General features: G+C 44.9%; 1 protein-coding gene across 1 annotated transcript in view; it reads right to left on the reverse strand.

Annotated features, from left to right (window-relative positions):
* GPR39 (G protein-coupled receptor 39) overlaps window positions 1–27741 on the reverse strand; it is a 74361-nt gene that overhangs the window by 4473 nt on the left and 42147 nt on the right. The window lies entirely within an intron of this gene.

The raw sequence follows: 27741 nt of genomic DNA on the forward strand, positions 1-27741 counted from the left end.
TTCTGACCACTGCATGGAAGTGACACAGAGCAGAGCTTTATCTTCCATGGAATAACAATGTTTATAAACGAAGTAATGGTGTGGTTTTGCAACCTCCATGACTGGTGCTTGAAATTTCCACCTCACATTTGAATTATTCCAGTTCAGTCGTCAGAAGGGCATTAGAAAAATGCCAGCAGAAGCCAGGAGCCCTTGTGTTACCTTCTGTAAGTAAGAACATCTCAACCTTTAAGTAAGAGCAGGAGCTTAGAATTCATTTAACATTGATTTTGATATTTCAAGGTAACAAACAAAACAAAACAAAAGACATGAAAAGGTCCTTGACTAAAACTACATTATAAAGTTAAACCATAAACAAGCCACAAAACAGTTTACTCCAAAATAGGAATTACCACATCCTACTACTGTTTGAATCTAAAAAAACCCAGTCCAAGCCTCTTTACAAACAAAGCATACAAATTTAACAACACTTTAAATTTGGTAATCGTTATTCTAACTTCCCAAAAGTCAATCTCACAGTATTAATTCTTAATATGTGACAAAGGATCATTTATGTAGTAAAATAAACCTAGCATTTAAGTGCCAGTAGTATAAATATTCATTGCTGGCAGAGAATAGGAGTTTGGCAGTCATCTATCCCTTAGCAATACTTTTTTATTACTCAGAAAATTCCTCTGGGCCATGGGGGACCGAATTAAATTCATTATGAACTTTATTGGGAAGGATTTTAAATATGTGCAGATGTCTGGTAGAGAGGGCTTCCTTCTCCAAACTTCCCCTTGTTCTTCAGTTGAATAGATTTTTGTCTTTCTTTTTCTGTACCTAAGCACTTAAATCTGTCTCCTTTTAAACCCCAGTGCTTTGCCTCTATCCTGGCTGCTGCCAGCCTTCCCAAAAAGCCTGAAATTGTCAACAAGGTCATAACTGCCACCAGACAGTGCCAAGAACAGGTTTCCTTTGGCAGCCACAGCCCCTTAGCTGAGGCTGTTGGTGACCTCAGGTACACAGTCCTTCACCTGTGCACTTCGCCCTGACCATCCTGGTGGGTCGAGGTCTGCCAGACTCTGCTGCTGCTCTGTCCCAGCCAGCCCAAAGCACAGTCAGACCTCAAACTTTGCCTCCCTGGGATCTGATTAATGACACAAAGGCAGGCTCCCAGCAGCTGCTTGTAAACTGACATTTAAATGGCAATTGTCAGTGGAATATAAGCATGTGGTTACTGAGCTGTGAGTCAAGTGCAGGCAGGAATGCAGTTGGTTCACAGGAAGAGCTTTTCTTAGTGTTGGTTTCACTTTTGTGTACTTGGCCTGTCTATACTCAAAGGCACAACATGACACTAATGCTTAGTCACAAACTCTTCAAACAGTGCATCAGAAGTGCCAAGAAGTCCCAACAGAGGAAGAAAGACCACCTTTAATTATTAAGTTTACCATCATAAAGCAATGCTAATTACAAGGAAAGCACTTGGTCCCTACTGGATTCTGCTACAGGCTTTGAAAATGTGCAAAGATACCTTCCCACTAATCAGGGTCTCAGTGGTCTCAATAGCAGCCACTAATAACTCAGGAGAAGGGAGAAAAAGCAGACAGAAGTACTAATTAAGAATGCTACTTTCAGGAGGTGGGGTTTTGGCTTGTATTTGTGTTACATTTATTGCTTTAACCAGGAGAAAATCTTGCTTTTTGTTAGAAATAAAGATATGAGGCACTAGGTTATTATCTTTCTAGCTTCCAAGAAGAGTCAAGGCATGAAATGCAGTCTTCAGTCACTGAGATGACCTTCCCAACTGCAGATCAATGCAGCGCTGCCTTCCAGCTTCTGCAGCTGCTCCGTGCCTCTGCTGCTGCAGCTCCCTGCACGTGAGGAGGCAGCTGCCATATGCTTGTTGTCTCCTGACAATTGTCATTGAAATGTCAGCTTACAAACAGCTGTTACTGTCACTGCTGCAAGTTTGGCTGGTAAGTGCAGCAAGGAAAGCAGGCAGAGTGATGCCTGACTGGCAGCTGCCTCTCGGCACTGCAGGCTGCTCTGCCTCGGTGTGGGAAACTGAGGCAGGCTGGAGCTCCTCCAGCAGGGGACTGTTCTCCATGCTCTCCAGTCTCAAGGATCTTCCTTGGACAGGGAAGAGTTTGGAGCAGTTTCTCTGCTCCTCAAGCAGCTGGGTAGAATTTCAGACCCAAGCCTGCAGCTTTTAACAGCTCCTGGGGAGTACCTGGTGTCAGCCACCGTCCAAAAAGTGACTGAACCCCCTCTCTAACTCTGACCTACAGCAATGAGCTGTTGATGAGCAGAAGGGTGTGCAGGAGGGTGAGAAACAGGAACACACTTTCTGCTTCTGCTCCCAATCCCGTCACTGCCTCCCCCATCGTCTCCTTTGGGTTTAGGGGCAGAAAGTTTAAAAGCAAATCCACAGAGGAACTGCAGTGTCTCTTCAAGGCTCCTGGAAAAATTGCAGAGTTTATGCCAGAGCTGGTACCTCCACAAAAAGGGTCTGTATGGCACAAATCATGTGCTAGAAGGCCTTTGTATCTCCTAAGTTAGTCTTGTGATAATCAGTGCTGTCATGCCTGCATCCTTCTTGTACAGCCTGCCATCTCTCTAGGAAACCTCTGCCTTGCTCGCTAAGATCCAGAAGAAGGGAAAAAAGGCAACGGGACAGATCTGAGGGATAATCCTCCAAACACAGGGAAGTGGCCACACTCCTCTTGCCCACACACAATTGCAGAAGGCCCGAGCAGGCTGCTGAGTTCTCTGTGGCCCCAGAGCGCCCACAAGTCCACCTCCAGCTGGCACACAGACACACTCACACAGGTGTGAGATAAGCCTGCCACAGGGCTCCTATCAGATCCAGCTGTGTGCCCCTGTCCAACACCTGCAGCAGCCTTGTCTGGGCAGAGATTCACAGCTGGCTCTCAGATCAGCCCTGTCCCTCATGTCCCTGCTCTGTGTCCCTGTCAGTGTGGGCAGTGAGGCAGCTCCTGGGCACAGAGTCACTGCAGGCAGCACCATCAAGCCTATAAAACACAAGGGGTGGTTTCACTGCCCTTCCCAGTGTACTCATGACCATTAATCTCCCATTCCCCAAAAGCCCACCACCCAATCTGCATTCAGTGCACAATGCCACAACCATCAGTAAGGGTTTTGCCTGAATGAGGGCTGCACTGTGCTCCATGGGCAGGATAAACTTCTAACAAAGATTAAAAACAGGAAAAGAATACTAATACAAACTTCTCCCTTGCCCCTCTCAACCACATGCAAGTTTCTTCTGCTGAAGGACAAACATTATAGTAATAATAAGCACATATTGATGTATGTTGAGGCGAATATAAAATGTATTAACCTGAAAGATAAATATTGATATTGCTTTGTCCATGTCAATATTTAGTTCAAGGGACAATAAATTTTGATATTCACTGAAACAAGTCAATACATGCATTGCCACATGCATTTTCTATAAGCTCAAGTTATTCAGAATTTGTGGGGTTTTTATCCTCAACTTTCAGAAGCACAGATTTGCCTCTCAGAAATGCCTCTCTGTAAGAGAAGAAGGCAATAAGGAAACTAGCCCTACTCAGGCAGTAAATACAGGGAGAAAAAATGAGAAGATATGGCCAGTGTCTATCTCCCAGGGCTTTCCTGTTCAGTTTTTCTAACCACCAAGGAGATCCTCAGGCTCCCTGTGGGCTGACACTGGATCTGGGCTGGCTGCTGTGTGCAGCCTCATAGGACAGGGATTTCCTCATGGCTGCACATCAGCAACTTGCTGCCTTTGCTGTGTGGCCACCTCACTTACAGACCACATACGTGGGTGCTACAGGCAAAGCAAAACTGAGGTTACCCCCTGGCCCTGCCTCTGCTGGTTCTGCAGGGGAACCAAGGGCAAAGGAGAGAGTGAGACAACATCCTTGTCACCAGGCAGGAAAATCTCTAAGTGCTCACAGAGAGGCTCTGGCAAACACCCCACAGCCCTTCTCAGAATGGGCTTGAACTGCACAGAAGCCAGCAACAAACTCGTTATCCTTGTGAATACTGCTGGAAGGACTGAGCATATGGCCTGGGACAATCGGCTGGAAAGCAGCTCCATGTACATCCCATCAACAGCTTCCAGCAAAAAACCAATGGACCAACAAGTCCCACAACCTCCAGAGGCATTTGGGTCCATCTCATGCTCGTTATGCTCCTCCAGCTCCAAGGGTGCTGTGCAGCAAAGCCACGTCTCATTAGAGAGCATGCCTGGGTGACAGGACAGCGCTGTCCCATGAACTGGTGCAGTAAGTGAAAGGCACTGAGGAGAAAACAGCTGCCTCTTGGGGCAATAAATGTACCAAACCTGCAAGATTTTAATAAATATACTGCTGTTCTGTTGCACATAAAGTTGTGTCTCTTACAACTGAAGCCACCATTAAAGGTTTCACTAAATCCCAAATGCTAAAGTGATGCACGAATTCTTCCTGTAAGGGGCCATTCTCTGCTCAGAACAGCAATGAGTTCAGGTGTGGGGCAGTGACAACACAGGGACTCTGTCTTTTATTTTATTTAAAGCTTCTGTAGATAAATGGAGTTGTCAGGCATATGAAGAAGAATTGCACACAAGTAATTGCCCCGTGGCATCACAAAATCACCTGCTGCTGCTTTTGACACTTCATTTCACAGGTGACTACGTAAATCATCACTGAGGCTCAGCAGATGCTACAGAATCCAAAATCTCACTTGGATTGGACTAACTCCCCTGCCTTAAATCCCCTTAAGGGTACCATGAGACCAGTGGGACCAAGCTGGCCTCTCAGAGCTTCTGGCCAAGTGTCATGGAGCCAAACCAGGGATACAAAAACATTCCCACAACCCCTCTCTCTGCCTGAAACCCCAGCATCACCCAACTGTATGCTCCATTCAGGTCCTCCCTGCCCTGCCACACACATTTCTTCTCTTGACTGGCAACAGAGAGCTGCTCTGGGCTGGCTGAAGCACAGCCACATCCCATCAGTGCCTCACTGGCAAAGAGTAAGACCAATTTTGTGTTTCCAGAAACCTGACCTTTAATAGAAGCCAGTGCTGAAGGAACCTGCCCAGAAGAACACTTGACCTTCCTTGCAGAGGTGCTGATGATACTTCAGCGTCCTGGGTTGAGAAACACAAACACTGCCATTAAACAGAAAGATTACGAGAGGTTTACATGGAGATAAATTTTGTCTGTGTATGACTGAGCCACACATCTGGGACCTGCAGGGCACTACAGCAAAATCTTTTCTGCTGCACTGGAACACAACTTAAGTGGATCCCATCACACATTTCTCCTCAAGCAATGGCAATCATTGCTCTTCAGAAGAATAAGCTATTTTTACTTTGCACCATCATCTAACAGCCCACAGCCCTTAGTTAGAGTGGAACCAGAGGCACCAGAAGTTGCCAGGGGAACATGGATATGCAGAACATAATTAGTGAGGACACAAGTGTTAACAGTTTTACTTCTTAGCAATTTAAAATGTCTGACAATTATCTTCAGTTCCTAGCAGGGTCAATTTTTGCTTCTCAAATATTTTTAAAAACTGTCATTTCTCAGTACAAACAGCAGAAAAAAACCTTAAAACACTCAAAAAGGTTTCATGACAGGAGTACCGTTACCGAACGTCAGCAGATGTTTTGTGAAACAGTGATTAAAGTCTTGATATGCTTTTAAAAACCAGACATGCTCATGGAGTACCAGGGGGAATCATGTCAGTTTTATTGCTCTGTGTTGGGTTTGCACGTCAGGATGTGGCAGTGGGTGGCTGCAGAGGTGGCCTCTGCAAGAAGCTGCCAGAAGCTTCCCCCATGTCCAGTGGAACCAATGACTCCAGGATAAACCTGGCACTGGAGGTTTATCCTGCTCTTCAGCATTAATCTTACAATATCAAACTCCATCTTAGCACTCCTCATCAGCTATAATTCAATCCTAAATGTGCACAACACAGAGATGATGCTTCAATCTCTGATAAAACTGGCTAATTCAGTGACAAGGCTGCACCCCCTGAGAGCGGGTTTGTCTTTCAGGTCACTCACCAACACACCACAGCCCCTTTGCCTGGGACCCCAAATTTCTGCACAGAGCCACGGCTGCCCCCAAACATAAAAGCCAGCAGAATTTCCAATGCTCTGTTGCCCTCTTGGGTGCTTTGCCTCAGAGGTGGGTAAACAGTCATGAACACACAATAAATACCAGCTTGGCATTTGAAGTGAGGGCTGACTGTTCATTCAGGTGCCCGTCTCATGCAGTTTGTCAATAAAAGACAAAATCCAGCATCTGCTTTTGAGCCATTCATTGCCCTTCACAAGCACAATTTGCCAGTAAAACATAAAAGCCCCTTTAAAATCAGGGCTACTTTGGTGAAAAGAAGATCAAGAATGTTGTGGAAATATTCATTGACTCAGCAGCATAACACATAACAGGGTAAAATAAATATAAAAGCTCACTTTTAAATATAAATATAAATAACAGGGTAAAATAAATATAAAGTGCTCACTTTTAGAAATTTTAACATTTCAACTGTCAGGAAAGACATGCTTATTGGAAATTGTTATTTCTGAACCAAGAAAGTATTTTTAAAAATCACTAATATGGACTGAAAGTGTAGAAGGGAAGAGGTTTAGTTTTTATTGATGCTTCTTCCTTGCAAAACAAATTCTTACCATGGTTGCTTTGATTTTCTTTTAGAAAGACTGAAGACCTGTTTTCCTTCTGCATTGGCGAAACAATGGGGAAAATACATCTTCCATATAAATCTCATTTAAATTCTGCATTCTAACTAGCAAACACAATTTGGAATTGAGAGGTTTTTTTGTTTTTACATTACAAAATGAGCCGTTGCAACATTAAACAGCTCATCTATTGCAATTCAGCAGGAGAAATCATTGAACAATCAACTGCAGAATACAAATACAGAACGATGCTCTATTAGCTCTGCAGATACATCAGATACTTCAGTGAGCTCTGCCAGAAAGACAAGCTTTAAATATATTTTATATGGAACTGATGATCATGGGGGGATCAGCAAAGCTCTCCCTAAATGAGAGATGTATTAGCAATACAGAAGTCAGATTTTCATACGAAAAACCTGTAAATGAATAAAACTTGCTCTATTTTAGCAAGTGAGATGAAAATGGAATTATTGATGCACAAATGGCAGCACGATCATGCTTGCCAGCTGCTCTAAAAAACAAATGCAATTGGAGTTTATGTTCAGCAGCCTAAGTGAGAAGAGAAACCAAAGCAAATTGCCATCAAAATCATGTGTAGTTATCCAAATTCCACTGACCAAAATCTGCAGGAGGAAGCAGGAGCCAGGGAATGGAAGAGCAGAAATTCACAAGGCACCTGTGGCACCACTGGCATGAGGCTGACAGCTCAGGGGCTCAGCTTTCAGACTGAAGGCCACTTCTTTGTTCTCCTCTGTCCCCGAGAGCAGTGATTATCATAACCTGCAGGAGGCTGAGGAAAAGAGCTGTTTGATGGTGGCACACAGGAACCTTTGGAAAGGGTGGGGAGAGGAGGAATCTCTGATTCAGCCACCTGCAGTGGCAATCCCAGCCCTGCAGGGCTGAACTCCAGTCTGACTCTTTGAATTGTGTCCTGGCTGGCATGTCAGTGGGGGAAACAAAGTAAATGCTAAGCAACAAGGCAGCTTTATTTTCTAAATTAGGCCTAACCTTTGATTATTTGGATCAAACCCCTGGGCAGTGGTGAAGCTCCTTGATATTGCTCTAAGAAAAATGTCCCAGGCAAACAGGGCTTGTTTGCAGCTTCCCTCCAAGAAGGTTACTCAGGGAGCTGTAGCATTTTGATTGCAGCCAAGTTTCTTCTCTGCTAACACCTGAATCTCCTTTTATTTACATTTTGGAGCTGTTCAGAGAACTGTAATGAGTGCAAACCTGTCCAAACCTCCTTTCTCAAGCATTTATAGGAATATATATGCAAGATAAAGAGCATTCTTCCCCCCCAACACAGCCTTGGCAGCAGCCTAATTCAAAGTTTCCCACACCAGGTTAGAAGACAAATGTACTCTGCAAATGGCATTCAGGTAAACATCTGGGCATGGCTTTGCCCAGCACATGGACACCATCTGGTTTGAGAGCCTGCTGTCTGTGCTGTGATATTTGCACTCTGCCTCCAGAAGCTGCTGGGGACCTCCAAAATGTCTCAGGTGGGCAGCTCACAGCAGACATCAGCCAGCGCTTCTTCCTCTCCTCCACAAACCCAAACTTAGCTATAGCAAAAGATGTCAGCTCATTTTGCTGCCTATAATCTATTTGAAATAATCTCCTTTATTTAAAGTTTGGGGAAAAAAACCAAAACACTGAATCCTCCTTTCTTTTATCCAAGCTCTACAGGGTACATTTTGCTGGCCTTTTAACTCTCATTTATTTCCTTGGGGTGAATCCACAGCTAACGAGAGAATTCCAGGTGGAACTGGGGCATGCAGCTCTCTCTATCTTTTGTAGCACCTTTCCAAGAAACACTAAGAGCCATAAGATATTACTGCAGACCTGAGAAAACTAATTAAGCTTGAGCCCCAAGTACCCAACAGCTTGCCCTGTCCTTCTCTTCCTGAAAATGAAGGAATAAAATGGTGCTTTTTGAAGGAAACTCTATAAAGAAACAGCAAGAATTAAGATGTAGAAATGCATTCTATTATGCCATTTTTAACATAAATTCTGGAATCCAATGATAAATAAATATGGTGTTTTCTGGAACAGAGTGAGGACACAGGGGATTCTACAAAGGACTAAATCTACCCTACTGTAAATTACAAAATATATTTCTTCCTTCAGCCACTTGCAGCTGGTTCCAGCTGTGGACACACAGGACCCATGTGAAGAGAAAAGACTTCTACAATAACCTTTTCACACATAATAAAAATATGACTGTGAAAGAGAGAAAGAAGATCATTAAATATCAGAATTCACAGCAACTGAGAGGGTGATTATAAGCATTTGGGAACTTTCCTATGCATTTATATAGCACTTTAAGTTCAACTGTTGGACTTCAGTTTGACCCAGACCATGACAGAAAAAGATAATCCTATTGCTTCTGACATTGCTACATAATTTAGGAGCTGTTCTGCCCCTGTTAACACAGCTATATATCCACTGGACTTTAATTTCTGGTTCTCTTTCCAGAATGGTCTCTTCCTTTGAAATAAGTTTTTCTGCTCAGATCTATCAACTAAGACATCTTGGGAAGAGATTTTCAAATATTTCTTTTGAACTTTGTAAGGTTTCTACCTACTAATGAGTGAAACCCTAACTCCCAAGAAGTAATAGAGCTAATTTTTCTCAAAGTATTCAAGAGATTAACCCAAAAAGTATAACTCATCTTCCCACATGGCAAGAAACTTCTTTAACCGGTAAGTCACAGAGCAAAGGACAAGCAGCTCTTTCCTACAGTATCAGAGCAAAAATGGTCTCTTCTCTCCTCAAAGTCAGAGAGCCAAGAGCCAGGACTTGGTGCTCCAGTGACCCCTGGGTAGCTGTGAGGGGGGTGACCCTTCCAAACCCTGCCTCCCACCTCTGAAGTCAGGGAAAAAAACCTCTTTTGGTGGCTGCACCTTCAGAGCCAAAACAGAGCATGGGGTCTGCTTTGGGGCACTGACGGGCTCCTCCACCTCTTTACTAAGGCAGCTGGAACACAAGGGCCTCCAATTTACCCCAAGCACCAAGTAAATAATGTCACCTGATATGCTACAAGAATATTCCATCTACAGCTTCTCCCTAAATCCAGAGGCAGCATCTTCAAAACCCAGGCACTTCTTTCCTACTGCTTTCCATATACCAAGTAAATTTATTGGACAAAAAGTCCTGCAGAGATGGAAACTAATTCCAGGTAGGTAAAAGCAATCATGTACACTGGTAAACAACAAGAAACAACACAGAGGAAAACCATATTTTAAAAGGCTGGTGCATAACACTGGGATTGCACTTGCTCTGCTGCCCTGAGCCACCTCATTACCTCAGTGATTGCAGATATCCTGCTACACTCACTTGGAACTTCTCAACAGGATCAGGGGCTGAATGCAGCTGAAAACCTCTTTAATTAGCAGCTGATCACAAAAACCAAAATGCATTTACTTGCATCTCCAGATAACAGGAAAAGCATTTCAATTCTTACTGCTGTAGCCACATTTCTACTCTAAACTGTATTATTTTTTAAATCTTGTTTGCAGTCAATCATATCAACGTGCCCTATAGGAGTTTTTTGTGAAGTATTTAAAAAAAACCCAATGGACACAGTGTGGAAAAGCATCTCAGCATAGTATGAAGACCTGTGCTTAATTTTACATTCTTTTTTTGGCAAAAATAGTAGTTCTTCTGCACTGAAATTCATATTTGTAATAAAAGCCCCACTCAGCTGCTCATATAATAAAGAAACAATTCATGGCTGAATAATGCACCAATTCAAAAGCAATCTCTCTAAGCTACAGGAAATCTCTTGAGTTGCAAGTCTGAACAAAATGAAGCCTCAACAAAATGAACCACTTTGAAACTAAATGAAAATTTAGCCAATTGATCTGAACGAGAAAGTCCTATGTACAATGCATGTTTTTTTAATCCACACTAGAAAATCCTGCTAGAAATCATGTTTGGGGAAAAAAAAAATCACACCAATAAATCAAAAGATAGTGTTGCTGTTTGTTGGTTTGTTTTTCTAAAGGATATTTCTTTTTATAATGGGAGAGTGGTTTTATAGCTTTGTGTTTAAATAGCACCTGGCCAGTGCTGAAAGAAGAAAACCACTGGATGGTGTCTTAAGAGGGATGTTCTGTCTTCCAGCTTTAATTTCTAATCTGCCTTTTGGTGCACCTGGCTCCTGACAAACCTCTCAGCTCCAGAGTTACTTTGAGATCAGCACACCAGGAGCCAGTCCTGGCTGAAAAGAAAGGGAGGGTTTGGTTTGTGCACTGCCGTGAGCTACTGGGGCAGAATGACTGCAGATCAAAATTATCAGGCTGCTGGAGCAATTTAGGCTGGCAAGATGAAGAGCAGAGGGAGGGACACGATGCAAATGCTGGATGTGCAGCCATCCAGCAGTGCAGCAGGAGTGGAAAGGGAAATGGAAGAAGGGAAGAGGGGATGGGAAGAGAGGAGGGCTGAAGGCAGTGATTGTATCAAGGATATCTTGTTTTTTCGAAGTGGCATGCCACAAGAAAATGTTATTCCCACTGATCCAGTAAATGAGTCTGTTTATCATGGAGGTGGCTTAGGGAAATCAGGGGTGGGTAGAGGAGGAGGTCTAGTCATGCAAAAGCACAATTTGCAGTTGGAAGCGGGTTTTGAACAAGAGTCAAATGAGAACACCTTTAGGGAAGACACACAGCTCAACCTCATCTAGGACTGCTGGGACATAAAAGGGCAGTTATACAATTACCAAGGACAAAAGGACTTTTTAAATTAAAAAATAAATAAGAATGGTCAGCAGGCTCAAAGGTGGGTTAAGAGGTGTCAGTGCTGGTGTATGTGCCAGCAGCAGGCAGGGATTCTTTCCCAGATTGAGACACATACTGGGTTGGGTTGAAAAAAAAGCTCCTTCCCAATCTGGTCCCAGGGACAAAATTAAAACTCTGTTGTAACAAGATGAGCAGCAGTGTTAGACATGTGGGACTCAAAAGAACATTTTACCCATCTGAAGCACTAAGAGAAAGGATTTGCATTGTACATTTGTACAGAACAAGGGATTTTTTTTCCTAATTAAGTGGTATTGAAATATGCAAACTGTGAGCTGCTCACTCACTCTGCTTGAATTAGTGATTTCCAGTGACAGTTTACCTTTAGTTCCACACCTGGAAATAGGAGATAAATCAAGTGATAAGCTGCCAACTATGGTGTCAAAATGGAGAGCACTTTACCCAAGAGTTCCTTGGAGCTTGCTGAGCTGGCACTGCATTAGAGCAGATCCAGCAAGATTATCCCTTAATGGCAGCAGCTGAAGGCAGGTACAACACCGTAACAAACTCCACTGGTGCACACCCTGCCTCCACGCTTTTAGGGGAGAAGGAGCAGAAAAAGCTGCTGCCTTCAGGAGGTGTTTCAGGAACAAAAGGACTCAGAGCATTTCCCAGGGATGAGGAGGAGCTGCTGGCACTGAGTGATGTGAGGCCAGGAGCACACATGGCTCCTGTATGGTACCTCAGCCCTCGTGGGCACCCAGCACTGGCTGGCACCCTGCTGCACCCACCCCCCTTGCCTGGGTGACAGCGACAGGGACTGCAAAATCTCTGCCCCAGGAAAGAACCATTCTCCAATGTCTGCAGCTGTCCATTCAGAGGAGCAGCTTCCTGCACTGCTGGCTGGCAAAGCTCAGCAAGGATCCCCTCTCCCACATCTCCTGGGAAGTTCCTGTCCCCCACCAGGACAGGGGGCTGGGGGTCTCTCTCACACACTTAAACCATATCAACAACATCCTGCAGAAACAAAGGAACATCAGAGTTGGGAGAAAACTAAAGCACAATAAAACCCCAAGGCCAGAAAACAGACCACCAGCACAAAGGGACCAGGCTCAGCACTGAGGATCGACTTCTGCCTCAGAGAAACTGCTTTAAGAAAATGCCACCTCTCATTTGTGCTGGGTTTCACTTGCCTCCACCAGCCAACTTGGCATCCCCCCTGACAGAGTGCCTTTGGTTTCCAGTGCAATGTGTCTGGGAAATCTAATTGTTTCTCCAGAAGCACTTTCTAGCTCGTGAAGTTCTTTAGAGCAGCCATGCTCCGTGGCAATCAAAGTGTCTCAATAAATATGCAAAAGTGTGCTCAAGCCAGAAAGCCTTCCAAGGAACCCAGAGAGCTGTTCCCCCCCTTTCAGCAATAGCTCAGAGTCACTCTCAGTCTGTTTTTGTCAACAGCAGTCAGGCAGCAGAGCACAGGCACTGCTCAGGAGGGTGCCAGTCTTACACTCCTGCAGGGTGCCAATCCCACGGGGTGACACCAGGGACACTGCGGGATGAGAGCAGCCAGGAAACACTCACACACTCACACACCATTCAAGCTGCTCTAGCTCACAGCTCCTGGAAAAACCCCTCTCAGCACTGTGTGCAGCAATGCCTGATAGCTGTAAATAACTTTCTCTGTGTTTAATTCATGTATAATGAAACAGCAGTGAGCAAATGTGGCTCAGCACTCAGAAGAAGAGGCTGCTCAAGCAAATGCATCTTTGAGCCTGCATGGCAGAGCCCTCTTGCTGTGCCACAGGCTAATGGATTCCTGTGGCAAAACATGAGTGTTGCACATTTAAATATTAGATTTGTTAGGCAGCTTTAAAAGCAGAGCAGTTGCTCCCACTTCCAAGCAGGAAGGTCCTATAGTCCTCAAGTGGAAATGCAAACTCTGAGCTCACTTTTGGTTAGAAAAACAAGGCCAGTGGTGACACACAGTGATAGCTGCACCTTTTGGTTGCTCTTTTTAAAATGGATTTGAAATAGGAAGATGCTACAGGTGTTAAAAGATTTCCTCAGAATCACAGAGAAAGCACTGTCCCAAGGCAGAGCATCAAACAGATGTGGATGTCCTCATGGAATCTTTTTTCTCATCTCTGCTGTCTTCCTGGACAAATTTGCCAGCCAGAGCAATGGCAGAGCATTACTTCAGCCCTTTCCCATGATTAACACATTCAGACTATGCTGCAAATCTTCCTTTCAAACATTTTTTTTTTAATAATCAAAATCTTACTGCTTGAGAGAAAGAACCCCAAAAATCTATAGTTTGCAGAAGAATGTATCCATATTTGTTATGTGTTAATGCTTCACCACGGCAATTAAAAGACTGGAAAACAAACCCAAGTGACAGGTATATTTTTCAAGATCACTGATCTTTCAACTAGGGGGAAAAAAATCCCAGCTTTAATTGCACAAAGCTGCATATCATACTTCTCTCTCTTGAGATTTCATTATAGGCCTGAAACCAGAGAATTGCATTGCCAGCTCTTGCCTGCTCTTCCAGCTATTTCTGGTTTTTAATAATTATTCATTAATTGCACACTATGATAAGATCCTTGCTGTTTTGAAACATTTTCCCTCTGGCCCCCATACTATTAAAGACCCTGATTGCCTGCCAACAGCGTAAAATTAAAAATCAAAGCACTACCTCTGAAAGGTTTAATATGTGCCACATTGAAAGAGTTTCTACAGCTTACAGCCATGTAATTGCATCACCAGCTAACTGCACCATCTCTCCCAGTGTTTGAAATGGTTTCCTTTGAAACATCAGCCAGCTGGGAGCAGAGGTTTTGTTTAACACCCTGATTTGCTCTGTGTGCATGGCAGAGTGGTTTTGTGTCTCCTGTGTCCTCCCCTCCTGACTCTCTGGCAGGGCCACCCGGACAGAGGCATCCTGCTCCCACTGAGGAGAGGGATTAAGGAGGGAAATGAAGAGCCAGCAGTTCAAGGAGGAGATTAAAACCAAGCTGGACCTCCCCCACTTAAAATCAGGTGGTGTTTTATGCCTGTTTTGTGCCTCTTGCCCCCGTTACAGACCCACCTCTCTCCTGTGCTGCTGCTCCCAGCTAACAGCAGCCCCTGACACCTCCCTCCAGCCTGCTCAGCCCACAGTCACAAAAAGAACTTCCATCAGTCCTTTCCTTGCAAACGTCCTCTCCAAAAGGGGTGAAGCCCCCACATTTTGCCAGTGAAGGAGCAGGCACCCCGTGCCAGTGGCTGGAACAAGCCCAGCAGCCCCAGTGACAGGCAGCAATTCACAACCACGTCCTTTGGCTGATCCACCGAGATCTGAATGATATTTCTTCTCCTAAAATATCTCATTTCTTCATCATAAAGGTCATGTGGATAAGGACAGGTTGCCAGTGACCAGCCTAGGGCACACAACCTCACTGCTGAAGGAGCCTGGAGAAATTTGTGCAATTGAGTTGATCAAAGCTGGTTTAGGCAAAGAAAACCGTGGAGATGCAGCTTGCATTGATCGAAGTGAAGTCATGATATGCCAAAGGGGAATAAAGATGCCCTTCATACAGTTTGGCTTCTTTAATGATTTCAATATTAACAGTGCTCTTTCCCAGAAAAAGGCAATTTTCTACCTTCATTTTTTTGGACCTTGTGATTATTACAAGTGCCAAAAACTGTTTAATGCTTATAAAAGCATATCTTAGAAAGATATTGCTCCTCTGCAAGCCCTCAAATGAAGAGGCTTTGGTTATTTTTATCTGTTTGTGCACCAATACACACTTTTAATTCAAAACCTTGGTCCTGCCTGTGCTGTAATCTGGGTTGTCCTTCCAGTTCATCAGGTTTCACTTTCACAGTATTTCTAAAATCAGGCTCCTGCAGGCTCTGTGGAGCCTCCCAGGAAAGCTGGGTGCCTCTGCCCTGCTTACTCCCTAACCTACAGGCTGGAATTCTCCTCCTTTAATCCCATACTATCATTGCAACTGAAAACACAAACACTGCAGATAACAGTAGATGGCTGGGTAAGACAAAGTGTATCTCTCTTCACAGTGGCTTTAGGGAGCCAGAAAAGCAGCTGTTTGTTTTCCAAACTGCAATTTGGAGGTTATATAATAAAATGTGCACTTTGTTTTGCAGAGATTTTCTGTGTTTCAGGCTGTTCCCTGAAGAGGAGGAAAGCTGCTGGTGCCAAGGCATTTTTGATGCTGCTGCCTGTGTGGGGGGCAAGACAGGACATGGGGGGGGACTTATGGAGGGGTAAAAGTGAAAATGTGGATTTAGGCTCACAACATCAGGTACTGAGACCTTGGGCTGACTCCATCTTAAAGCCTGGGGCTTAGAGTCTAATTTAAAACAAAATTCATCTGTCATGGTAATATTTTTTTACTGGAATTGAACAGATTGATGTTTGAAGGAAGTTTCTGGTCTAGAAATTCAAACTGCAGACACAAAGTGCACTTCCCCCCAGATTTGAAAGAATTTCCATGTAAATTCATGCTCTGTAGGGCATGTTCATTTGAAATCCAGAGATCATGAATAGAGATGAACAGCACCATGTTAAGGACAAAATTATTAAATGATAAGTCCTCCAATATATATAAAATAACAAAGTGCTTTCATTCAGGATCAGTCTGTGTTCCCAGAGGGGAGCCTGTGTGGAGATGGAGCACATGACAGGCTCTGTGCCAGGGACTGTTCTGCACAGGGACATCCCCCTGCAGCCTGTCACCACCACCCATCCCTGCAAGGGTGACAGGGCAGGATCACAGACACAGCCACCAACCATCCTGGGAGTGCTGCAGCTCCTGCCCCATTCCCACCTGGCCCTGCATGCTGCCCTAGGTGCATGGGGCAGCCCCTGCTGCACCAACTCCCCACGTGAGGCAGGGGGAATTTGCATCCTTTCTGATTTAGTGTCTCTCCTTGCTGGACCTACCTGGTGTTGTTTAGACATGGCTCCTCTCCATGAGGATTTGGCTGTGCACAAGCAGTGCCAGAAGGAAACTGGGGTGTGCCAATCTGCTTTGCACCTCCCCACCTTTCCCTGCCCCCCAGTGCAAGCCTGCAGCTGCCCCTTCTCCCCAAATTCCAGGAATCTCAGGTCTCCCAGGATCTCCTTCTGCACACAGGAACAACAGAGCTGACAAAACCCCCACTCCTGAGATGGTGCAGACATAAAATCCATTGTGCACGACTGTCAGAGATATTTTTTCTGTCTAAAAGGACAGCACATTGACTTTTATGCTGCCTGTGCAGCTGAGAGGCACTGAGGGGAGACAGCTGCCTGTTTCTGGGCCTGGGGCAGCAAGGAGCAAGGCCACAGTGGTGCCCTGAGTGCTCCTCAGGGGAGAAAAGCACTCATGGAGCTGCAGGAGCCCAGGATGACAGACAGGGAGCAGAGCAGGGGCTCTGAGACCACGAGAGGATGGGCTGCTGTGCAGTGGGATGGTTTCAGCAGTTACAGCCATGATGCTCAGGCAGCCACTGTGCAGCATCCTGCAGCACCAAATTCATGCAGCCATTTCATGTGCCACCAATTAGCTCATTAAGGGAAGTGCTGATTAGGAAGATGATGAATATGACCTACACATGTTGGCTATTCCAGATGTTAAAATAAGCATCACAGACAGATTTTTTTTTTCCCTTTCTCGCCTTATTTTTTTTCTTTTCTTCCTTTTTTACTTTTTTTAATTTTTTTTTTTTTTTTTTTTCAAACACAGAAGGTTTGGACTGTTCACATGCTAGGTTGGTACACACTGAACATGTAACACACACCTGGAAACACTGCATCTGCCTTGTCCCACAGCTCGTGTGTCCAGTCCTCTGTCACTCTGCTTAGCAGCAAGGAACAAAAGCCTGACCCCATAGCAAGGAATTTGGGCTGAATTACATTCCCTTGTTTCTCCCAATCCCAGCATCTTACATGAATTAATGGCTGGAATACAAACCTGCAATGAAAGCAGAGGGACAGCGCTCAAAGTAACACTGAGGCTGCTGTGGGCACTAAATAACAGATCTGCCCTCAGCTCACAGCTGGTGTCATGTCAAAGGCAGCACAGCCCTCCCGTATCTTCTCCTGCTGGCACCATGCTCATTCCCCTGGTTCTGCATCTGGGATATGATAATTGTTAGCTCAGGGGCAGTGCTGGAGCCAAAGGTGCTAACCTTATCTCTGAAAAGCAAGCCCCTTGCATTGCACAGGGAAGGAGGCTTTATTCTGACTTGTAATGTCAACTTTTCTGTACTGCAATCCAGCCTTGCTCACACAGACAAGCTGGAGATACAGCAACAAAGCCAAGGAGAGAAAACGGGGTTCCCAGCAGGATTCACAGAGCAGGTTAAACTTTAAAAGGCACATTTGTACCTGCAGGACAGGCTTAAGAAATACCCAGGAATGCTGCACTTCCCACAAGAAGAGTAATTGCTTTCTGGGGCTATTTTAAACTAAGAACATCGTCCTTTCTTACACTCCCCTGCACTGGACTGCCTTTTTTCTTACCCTTTTCAAAAATCAACAGTGAAAAGTCTCTAACTTCTCAGTGTTGTAATGCTGCAAAGGCCTCTCCTGTCCCTCTTAGCTAGCAGCATCAGAAAGACTTCATTATTATTATTATTATTCTTTTTCAAGTCCACCTAGAAAAGGACAAAGACTTGTGTTCTAAAGCCCCCCCCCACCATGCACCTCCCTGGACAGACATGCTGGGAGCAGACAGTGCCTTGGGCTGCCCTGCCTGCTCACATCCCACACCAGGGCACAGAGCTGTCTGTCTGAGAGCTGCTTATCACTGCTGGCCACGTCACCTGAGCTGCTTACACCCCACAGGGCTGAGGCTGAAGAGAAGAATCCCTCCCTGCCTGTCTCTCTGCCAGCTCCATGCTCACAGCCCTACCATAGCCAAACCACCAAGGAGAAGGTGTCACCAGTGGGCACTGAGCACAAGCTTGGAAAGATCAGATTCCAGCACCTGGAACTGCCCTGCATTATTTGTCACACAAAGAATGACAAGCAGTGATCTGCATTCAGCCCACAAACCATTAAATCACTCAGTTTCTCATGCAGAAAGATCTGGGGGTTGTAGTTGTCCTACAAGTAATCTCATTCATGAACAGGTTAATGTAATCTAGCTCCAGCTGCATGTTTCTGGCTTGCAATAATGGCAAGTCCTACCCACAGAGCCTGCAACTGAAGCTAATGGAATGGCTCATCTGTTAAAAATATGTTAAATACCCTTTTTTGCAAAATTATTGCATAAGATGATGATACAGAGATAAGTGAATAAAGGCTGCACTGTATTTTTCCTTTAGTAGTCACATGGGAGCAATATGCTTAATCACCTGAATAAAACCTGGATTGCATGCTGCCCAAACAACGATCTGTACAAACCTTCTGCTGTACTGAAAAATTCCTTACACCTTAAACATATAAAAATTCATCAAAAAAAAATGTTCCTGGCTCATGCAAATATTTCTGTTCAATTCTATAACCCAAGGAACTACATTGGTCTCTGGTCACATCTCTGATTAATGACATTTCAATGAACCCAGAAAAATACCAACAGTTGTAATGTCACAGGTAATAACATCTTTTCTTTTTTTTTTTTTTTAATGTGCTTGGAAATTAACTTGAAAGATGTCACTATCTTAGCAGAAACCATCTAATGGGATGTGTAGGCTCAGGGAACCAAGCAGCACAGTTATAATTAAAGTTGCATTATCATTTCCATTAGAAAGCAGTTTCCAAGGGATTTGATTCCGCAGTAAAAATCGGCTCCACGACAATGCTTTGGATGCAGGGTCCCAGGACGCGGCAGGAGCAGCAGGAAATTCCTGACATGCCACAGGCACGAGGGTGTTTTTGGCAGAGCTGTGTGTGCAGGGTGGGGCAGGGAACCCAGCCCAGCCCCTCTTTGCCACCCCAACCCCTGGGCACGTCCCCTCGAGAGCAAAGGTCAGCACACACCAGGTTCACCCTGTGAATATTCCCAATGCTCCAGGGACACAGGAAGGGGTCCTGGCCTTTGTCTTTTAACTTGGCAATTAGAGCACAGAAAAGAAAATTTAAACTATCACTTCTTTCTAAGAAAGTACACACGAACCGGGCCAGCAGCTGTGGCACGAGGTGAGCTGTCCATGCAAGACTGATGAGGGAGATCGGAGCCTTTTACTTTGTCAAGTGGGAAAGCCCCCGTGAATTCCATTACCCAAACTCATTCACCCCGTGCCAGTAAAAGCACATCGGTGTCACTGGGGAATTTGCTGTTGGCTCACTCAGGGTTGCCTCTGGCCAAGCCCTCTCCTGACAGGTTATAAGTAAAGTGATGCTCGGAGCAGGAGTGAATTTATGAAAGGAAGGAGCTGAGGCTTTCCACACCCCTCTCCCTCCAGCCCTCCTGACACGCTGCAGAGAACCTTGTGTTTTGTCACCACACCACGGCCTCAAGGGCGCCTTTCAGTCACAGCAATAAAGGACTGTGGGTACAAAGTAACACCGAGATATCAACACACAGCAATGAAACATTCAAATGTGAAATAGAAAGATATTGGGGGGGGGGGGTGGACTGCCCAGTGCTGGGCCAAACACTTTTCAAGTCTACAATTCTGGAGTCACTCAGCTGTGCTGTACATCATCTTGGCGTGCAAAGCCTCAGCGTGTGAGCAGAAAGCGGCATTTGCAATGGAGATTGGCATTCCAGATAAAAGATCTGAAAACACACTTTTAAGGGGTGAATTGCTTAGTAGCTGGAATAAAATTAGCTGAAAGCTTTATCAGATTAAAAAAATAATTGAAAATGTATCAGTATTTAACAGAGACCATGAGCAGGAAAACAACCCCACAGTAAATAGCATGAAAAATTCACAAGTTCCACCATACACTGAAGGCCAGAAGTGAAGATTTATCCCTTATGAATAAGAGGAGACTGGTGGTAATACTGCAACAAGGCAAAGCGACTGAAAAACTATTTTAGCTTTAAGCAGTTCATACAAAATTAATATATCCCTTATTTATGTGTGGAGAGGTGCCCATTACACAGTATCTGAGTATGATGAGTGTCCTGAGGCACTTGAGACCACCTTTCACACCAGAATTTAGTCACATTTACAAGGTACCATATACAAAAGCTTTTCATTAAATATCAACACTCCTTTTTAACTACTCAACGTGGTTAGTCCTGCTCCCTCCACAAGCATTTACTGGGGCAGAGCCGTCCCAAAAAGGCACAATTTGCTGATGCCACATTAATATGATTTTAGTGAGTGGGAAAGAGGAGCAGAGAAACTCTGACACCAGGCACCAGCCAGTCACCCACATGTGGACCTCCCAAAGCCACGGGAAAAGAGCACAATCAAAGCAGCCTAACAGGTGAAAATTAAAGAACGACGATCACTTCAGGTCCCAGCTCCACCTTGCATGGGAGAAATGCAGAAATTCCCAGCAAGCTGGATTCAAGTGGGCCACCACACATGCACAAACCTGCAAAGCCTCCAGCACTGCTGAGACATGAACAGGCTGCTTTTCCTGCTGACTTGGGTCATTTCTTTCAGCGTAGCAAATGCACGATGTGCTTTCCACACGTACCCCTGTGGAGCCACTCCGGAGTGTTTCGGGCGGAGCAGCCGGGCTCATCCCCCCCGGCTCTTGGAGAAGTGGCCAATTTGTCAGATTCTGCTCGGGGTTTCCAGCACAGCCCAAGGTGCAGCTGCGCCTCCTTTGTGCACAGAGAGCCCGTGGAACAGGGGGCTCACGGCAGCCAGGGTTATGGACGTGCCAGGCTGGCAGGGCACGGGGGCAGGCTCGGCTCACCTCGCTGAAACATTCGTTTGCTTCCCTTGTCGGCGGAACACTTTGCAATAGATCTCCCTGAATAATTCATTGAATGGCCCTTCGTGTGTGCATAGTACTGTTTGATTTTCCAACTTACTGCACTAATCTATAAATACCGACTATAAACATTCCGAGCTGATAGCTTTATTTTACATTGCACTGGTATATCTTTTTTTTTTTTTTTCCCCTTTTGAGGCATAGATATTTTACTGTCGGCGCAGATATTTTCGCGTCTCCCTGCTCGAGCAGCAGCAGCAAATGCCCCGACATTAGCGGTGTTATTAACATCTGCCGGAGCCGCGGCTGCTGCGCTCCCGCAGCTGCTCCCCGGGAGAGGCTGCGCCAGTGAATCACACAGCGCTAATGAGCGCCTTAATGAACTTCCCGCAGCTGAGCGCCGAGCTCCGACACGGCCACTGAGAGCGTATCCTGTAGTCTTGAAAACCCAAATGGTTTGTGGCAGTTTGGTTTGTTTGTTTATTTTTATTTATTTGTTTATTTATTTGCGCGCTCGTCATTCGCTGCCAAAATCGCTGCTCGGCAAGGGGAACGCACGTGACAGAGAAATGTCATGTCGCCGTCCCGTCCGAATTTAAACGGGAGAATTAAGGTTAATTAGGGAACACATTCCAGCTGGACTTCTGCCAGCTCCGCTCTGCCCTGTAGAGGGCTGCCAAAGCCTTACTTGCCTTTCATTACCTATCTTCCTGCTCGCTCTTGCCTCTATTTTGTCATCAATAAATTGTTTCTTTCACTTTTATTACTTTTATAATATAGTTTGTTAGTGCTGCAGAAGATACTGTTTCTGCAATTTAATTAAAACTGCATTGCAAAGGTCAATTGCTGCTACTTTCTCTAAAAATTTCTCCTACACTTCAAAGTATTTAAAAATAAAAATAATTGAAGACCCAGGAGAAAGTGATTTAAAAAAAAAAAACAAACAAAAGTCCTTCAATTGGACCAGGAATTGTTTCCATGGCAGTCTTCAACTGCATTTGAGAAATATAAAAAGCAGTCCCTGAACTAATGCTGCTGGGAGCCTCATATGTGTCTTTATGAGAGAGAACATAACAAGAGGTATAAAAAAATTAAGATACTGTAAATAAAGACAGCAGTTGGCATTGTTATAGAAAAAAACCCTGCAATCTTCTAGCCATGCAGCCATTAGGTTAATAATGAAAGTTTATTCATTTTCTGCTCGTACCCACAGTTCTTACCGCCGCTCAAGTGACTGCTGTACACACAGGTTTTTCTCCTCTCCCTCTTCTGTAAACCAAATGATCACAAGGTAATTTGGCAACATTTTTGCTGCAAGTCTGTTTAATTATACGGCAGCCGTGCTGGGTTTTGTGGCAAGGGAGACCTAAGCACTCTGCAGCCCTTCCAGACAATCATGCCAGCACAGAAAAATAGGATCAGAAGGAAAAATGCTAAACAAATCTGTTATTTCCTGTTGATTTCCTGGGACAGACTGATTTGCATGCCAACATCTGGGTTTTTGTGAATTCCTTCCTCTAAGAAATAGCTTTAAAAAGATAATGACACAAAGACACAAGATTTGGCCTAAAACTCACTTGCAGCCTTTGGCCAGTCTCTGTTGTCACACCTTTGATGGCATTTTCCACCTGTCAGATTTGGGGACCCCAGCATCAGGAAGTCCCAGCTCAGCCAGCAGTCCTGGCACAGCCCTGCTAGCCCAGGTGCCTGGCCACCCATTTGCCCTGTAAATCCAGGAATGCTGGTGGGGCTTTGCAGAGACACTGGAGAAGTGCATCTCCTCACTGTGCACTCCTGCCCGTGGATCCCTGCAGCTGCTGAGGGGTGGAGCACAGGGTTTGGCACCCAGACACCCCACACAGAAGCCCAGCACACTGCAGCTCCCCAAGCACAGCAGGTATCTCAGGGTACAGGTGTGAGACAGATAACCCCTGTGAGCAAGGCAAGCCCTGGGAGTTTGAAGGGCTGCAAGCTCAACACACCGCTGCTAAAAGCCTCATCCTGTCACGACAGAATGGTGACAAATACACCTCGTGTCCCTGCAGGGGCATTTCTCTCCTTTTTACCTTACAGCTCTGAGAGGAGCAGCCTGCCTGCTTGCATGCAGCTGCTCTTTGGTCTGGCAGAACTCTGTGATCCTTGACCCCCTGTTAACACATCCATGAACTTTCATGTTTGACTGCAGTATTTGCAATAGGGCAATGGTTGAGAGTTTCACCAACCACAATATTTTCCTCCTCCACTTTTCCAGATCCCACTATATGAAAAGAAAATCTCCAGAGGGCATAAGCAGCCTGCCAAGCTTGCTGCAGGCACCCTGGCACAAGTGAGCTGAAGATAAACAATCACAGGAGCTGGTGTCAACAAATCAGCTGAAAACATTTGTTCTGAAGTTCTGTCCACAGCCCTTCTATCAGTGCCATATTGTTTTTGCTGATGGTAGGAAAGGGCTCTTTGGTGGCAGGGTGTATTTTCGGGTTTGGACACTCCTTTTGTGTGTCCTTCTATCAAGTGTGAAGCTGTTGGTTATCTGAAGCATGCAAAATTGCAAAATTAATATTTTCAATCCTACAGAGTTTTGTGAAATGGAAAATGGTCCCCACCCCCAATTAGGTCAGCTTCTTGGATTTTGTCCTGCTTCACTTAATCACCAGAACAATTCCTCACTCTCCTTCCCCTAGGACCACATAGATTGGTGAATAGATTGGTGCTTGGTCCCCCTTGTGCTGCCAGCACACATTTAGTTGCCATTTCCATGCTGACAACTCAGATCTGCCTCTCCAACACCGACCTGTCTCAGTAGGTCCCAGTGAGAGGCTCAGCCTGTCTCCCTGATCCCTACCTGGATGTCCAGCTGTCAGCTTGTGAGCAGTTTGGATGGAGCAAAAATTGAAGTCCCCCTCTCACCACCACTTATTTTCTTGATCTTTTCCAGGTCTGCTGCCTCACTGTCCATCTCCCTGGCCCATAGTTCAGCCTCCTGTCCTGCCTGCAGCAGGGCTGCTCATCCTGGGCTTCACCCTCACTGATTGCCTGTGACCCCAGCTCTCATTATGCAGCACACTGTGCTCATTTCTTCTTCAGCCTCAGCAAACGTTGCTCTGCTGTGTGTGCATCCATCCCAAGAGCTCAACAGAACTTTTTACTGGGGTGCTGAGATGGAGCAGCTTGCCCCTCTCCCCTCTGCTTTTCCCTTCCACCAGCTGAGAGAGGGGATGCCAAGCTGGCACAGAGTTTGCACTCTGCTCCTACTCAACAATGACTGCTCAGCAGCAAATGAGACCTTGGAGCCCACATGTCTTCTGGCTTCCTTGCACTCCTCTTGCTTTCATTAGCTATTCCTGCTCTGTCCCAGACATCTCCTCACACCTACCATTTGCAAATCCAAACTCAGCTTACTCCAGAAATCTTTCAAATCCCTACAGAAATTCCTGCGGTATTCAGTTGCTTACATTCCTTTTTAAAATTCATCATTATACTTACAACGTGGCACCTGGTTATACATCCAGGGCTGCTGTGAGCTTCAGTGCTGCACATTTGTAATACTGCCACTTTTTACCATTGAAATGAAAACAGAATTCATGTACTCCAAGGAAGTGGGGTTTAACTAGAGCAAGAGCAGCCCAGAGGACAGTTCCTCCAAGGAGAGATGCTTTACAGCATTTGCTGGCCATCCTTGAACATTTATTTCCAGGGGCCTGTGCCCAAGTGAAATCTTAGCCCCTCTCTTCTCCCTCTCCCTCTGAAAATCAAAGCCCAATGCAGTTTTCCAGGATGGACTCCTTACTTGGGAATTTACAGATGTGGGGCAGAGCAAAGCTGTGGTCCCAGTGGTTCTTCTCCCTACCCCACCCTGCAGCAGCACCTCTCCCCATGGCACCTTCAAAGCAAGGCTTTGAAACTCTCTCTCTCCCTTTCCTAACAAGCCTCTGCCAAGGGACAGGGAAATTCATTGCAGCAGGAGACTGCCCCATGGTAGATTAGTTCAACATTTTGTTTTTGAGAAATAACTTGTGTCAAAATCCCTCAGCTGGGCTCTTACACGAGCTCAGTTTTCTGTTGGAGCATCAGGCTGCAAAGGGCACAGAGTAGATACTGAAGGACTCAAGAGTAGTATCAGCATCACCAGAGATGCTCTAACACATTAATTTAGTCTGGCAGGTAATGAAATGAGACATGCCTACGTTAAAAGATATGTTTACGGTTTGAGAGATTGCTTTCCATTTTGAGTCCTAAGCATGCATCAGTCTGCATTTCCTTTCTTCTGCTGGAAAAATGGAGACTTAAAAAAACAAAAACAAAAAAGCATTTGCATATTGTGCTCAGCAAACTACATTTCATGAAGTCATTGATACAGTTCAGAGGATAAGAGCATCAGATGGAAATGCATGCCAAATGCCAAGTCCTGCAAAACAATTTAGTTTGGGTTTGCCCTCCTAACACTCCCCCATGGCTAGAAGGAAAACAGACTCTAACATCAAAAAAAGATAATTTGGTTAAAGGGACTAGCACATTTAGAAATCTGGGGCTAATCCCCAGCCATTGCAGGAGATGTACTGACTCAATGCACTTGGACAGCAGATTACTGTTCCTTCCTGCTAATGGAAGTGCTAATTCAGAGTGCTCTGAGCAGCATCCTCTGCCAGCACAGCCCAACCCAGCAAGCCCCACACCTGAGCAGAGCAGTTTGCACTGTGAGTGCTGCAGAGGCAATTGGCAGACATGTCACAAACCTGATGTATCACAGCTCTGTCAAAATTTGAGGCAATTATCAACAGGAGACACAGAATAGATCTGACTGGTGTGAGTGTTACCCCTGCACTTTCACACCTGCCAGCACCAGCAGCTCTTTGCCACACCATGCTTCCCACCACACCGGGGTGCAAAGCAGAATTCAATGATCAAATGCAAAATGCTTTGTTACACACAAAAGTCAATAAGCTGCACAGAATCCTTTAAAACCTACACAAACAAATTGCATTTCATAACTGCAAATCCTCAGTGCAGAGGATATTTTCTAAACCTGTGTGTGGTTCTATTTGGATTTCTTTCTTCTCTCACATTCTTTGATCTGCTTATTACACCTTTTTTAAAAATAAAAATGAGGTTTGGGATCAGTATTAGACTCTGCTGACAGTCACAACCAAAGCATTCTGTACAATGCAAAAAAAAAATTACTCCATCAGACTAGTTGTTTATAATGTTTACACAGTAATCACTGCTGGAATTTCAGCATTATGGTATGTTCATCATAGCTTGACTTAAATTCTGAGACCTCTTACCCTAGGAAGAGCCAGGCTGTTGATTTGCTTTTTGGCATTTCAGAAAGCAGCCTCAGAATACAGAATTTGTTTCCTGTCATTTAGCTATTGTTGGGAAGTCTGAGAGATGATGAATAAGGGAAAGAATAGCTTTTTGCAAGGTGTCTGTTTTGCTCCCCATCGGGAATGGAGGTCTTTCCTCTCCTCACTGTATCCGTGGCAGATGCCAATCACATTCAGTCAGACTCACAGGACTCATTTTAAAACTCACATTCCCAAGTACAAAACTAGGGAGAGGGGTCTGGAGCTTTTTTTAGCAACCAACTCCTTTTTCCTTTGCAATTGTCAAACAGCCCATCAGAAGGGAGGGATCCAAGAGTGGCGGTTCCAGATGCCAGAAGGAAAACCAGTAAACCAATTTTTAAGTAAGAAATTGCTCTCTCTATTGCTTGAAGTGTCTACCACCATGGGAAGTAGAAGAGTAATGATCTTTTTGTGGACAAGGCTGTTCTAACACCTGGAGTATGTGATGGCAGCTTGCTGTCCTTAATCATAGAGTAACCTTGAATATTATATATCCTCTATGACTTCCAGTCCTAAGCAGCCAATATTTTTTGGAAGCACAAGTTTAAGAAATTAAATTAGCAATGGAGTGTGGAGAGATATGGCCAATATCCTCTGAGTGACTAAAGCCGTTTAGCACCCGGGTTTCATTTCAAAGTAGGTTAAATAAAAAGGTTCCCAGCACTATCCTCATCCCTGTGCCTTTACAGTCTGAGATGCTCTTTGAAAAATAGCATTGCATCAGAAGAATGCAGCATTTCTCTGTGCTCAGTGCACGTTGGCAATTCAGAGGGAATTACTAAATATAATATGTAGGGGCACAGCACTAAAGGGATGTACAGGTCAAGGAGCCCCATCCCTTGATATTAGAGACAGCCACATCATAAAATCACATTAATAAATTGATTAAGATTCATCTGCAAAATAGGTAGGGGTTGGCCCCCCAAAATCCCAGTGAAAGGCTTTTCCAGAACCTCACCTTTTAACTGATTAGAAAGCTGCTTCTAATTTCCATCTCTAATTTATTCACGGCCAGTTTATTACCAATTTGTTCTCGTGCCAGCACTGTCCTCTAGCTGAACCAGCTCCTTTCCCTTCTCTCCCTGGTGTTTACTTCTCTGATATATTTATAGACAGCAAATCACATCCCCTCTCCACTTTCATTATGCTGGGATAA

This window comes from Haemorhous mexicanus, chromosome 8 (genome assembly GCF_027477595.1).
Source record: "Haemorhous mexicanus isolate bHaeMex1 chromosome 8, bHaeMex1.pri, whole genome shotgun sequence".
In the NCBI taxonomy this organism is placed as follows: Eukaryota; Metazoa; Chordata; class Aves; order Passeriformes; family Fringillidae; genus Haemorhous; species Haemorhous mexicanus.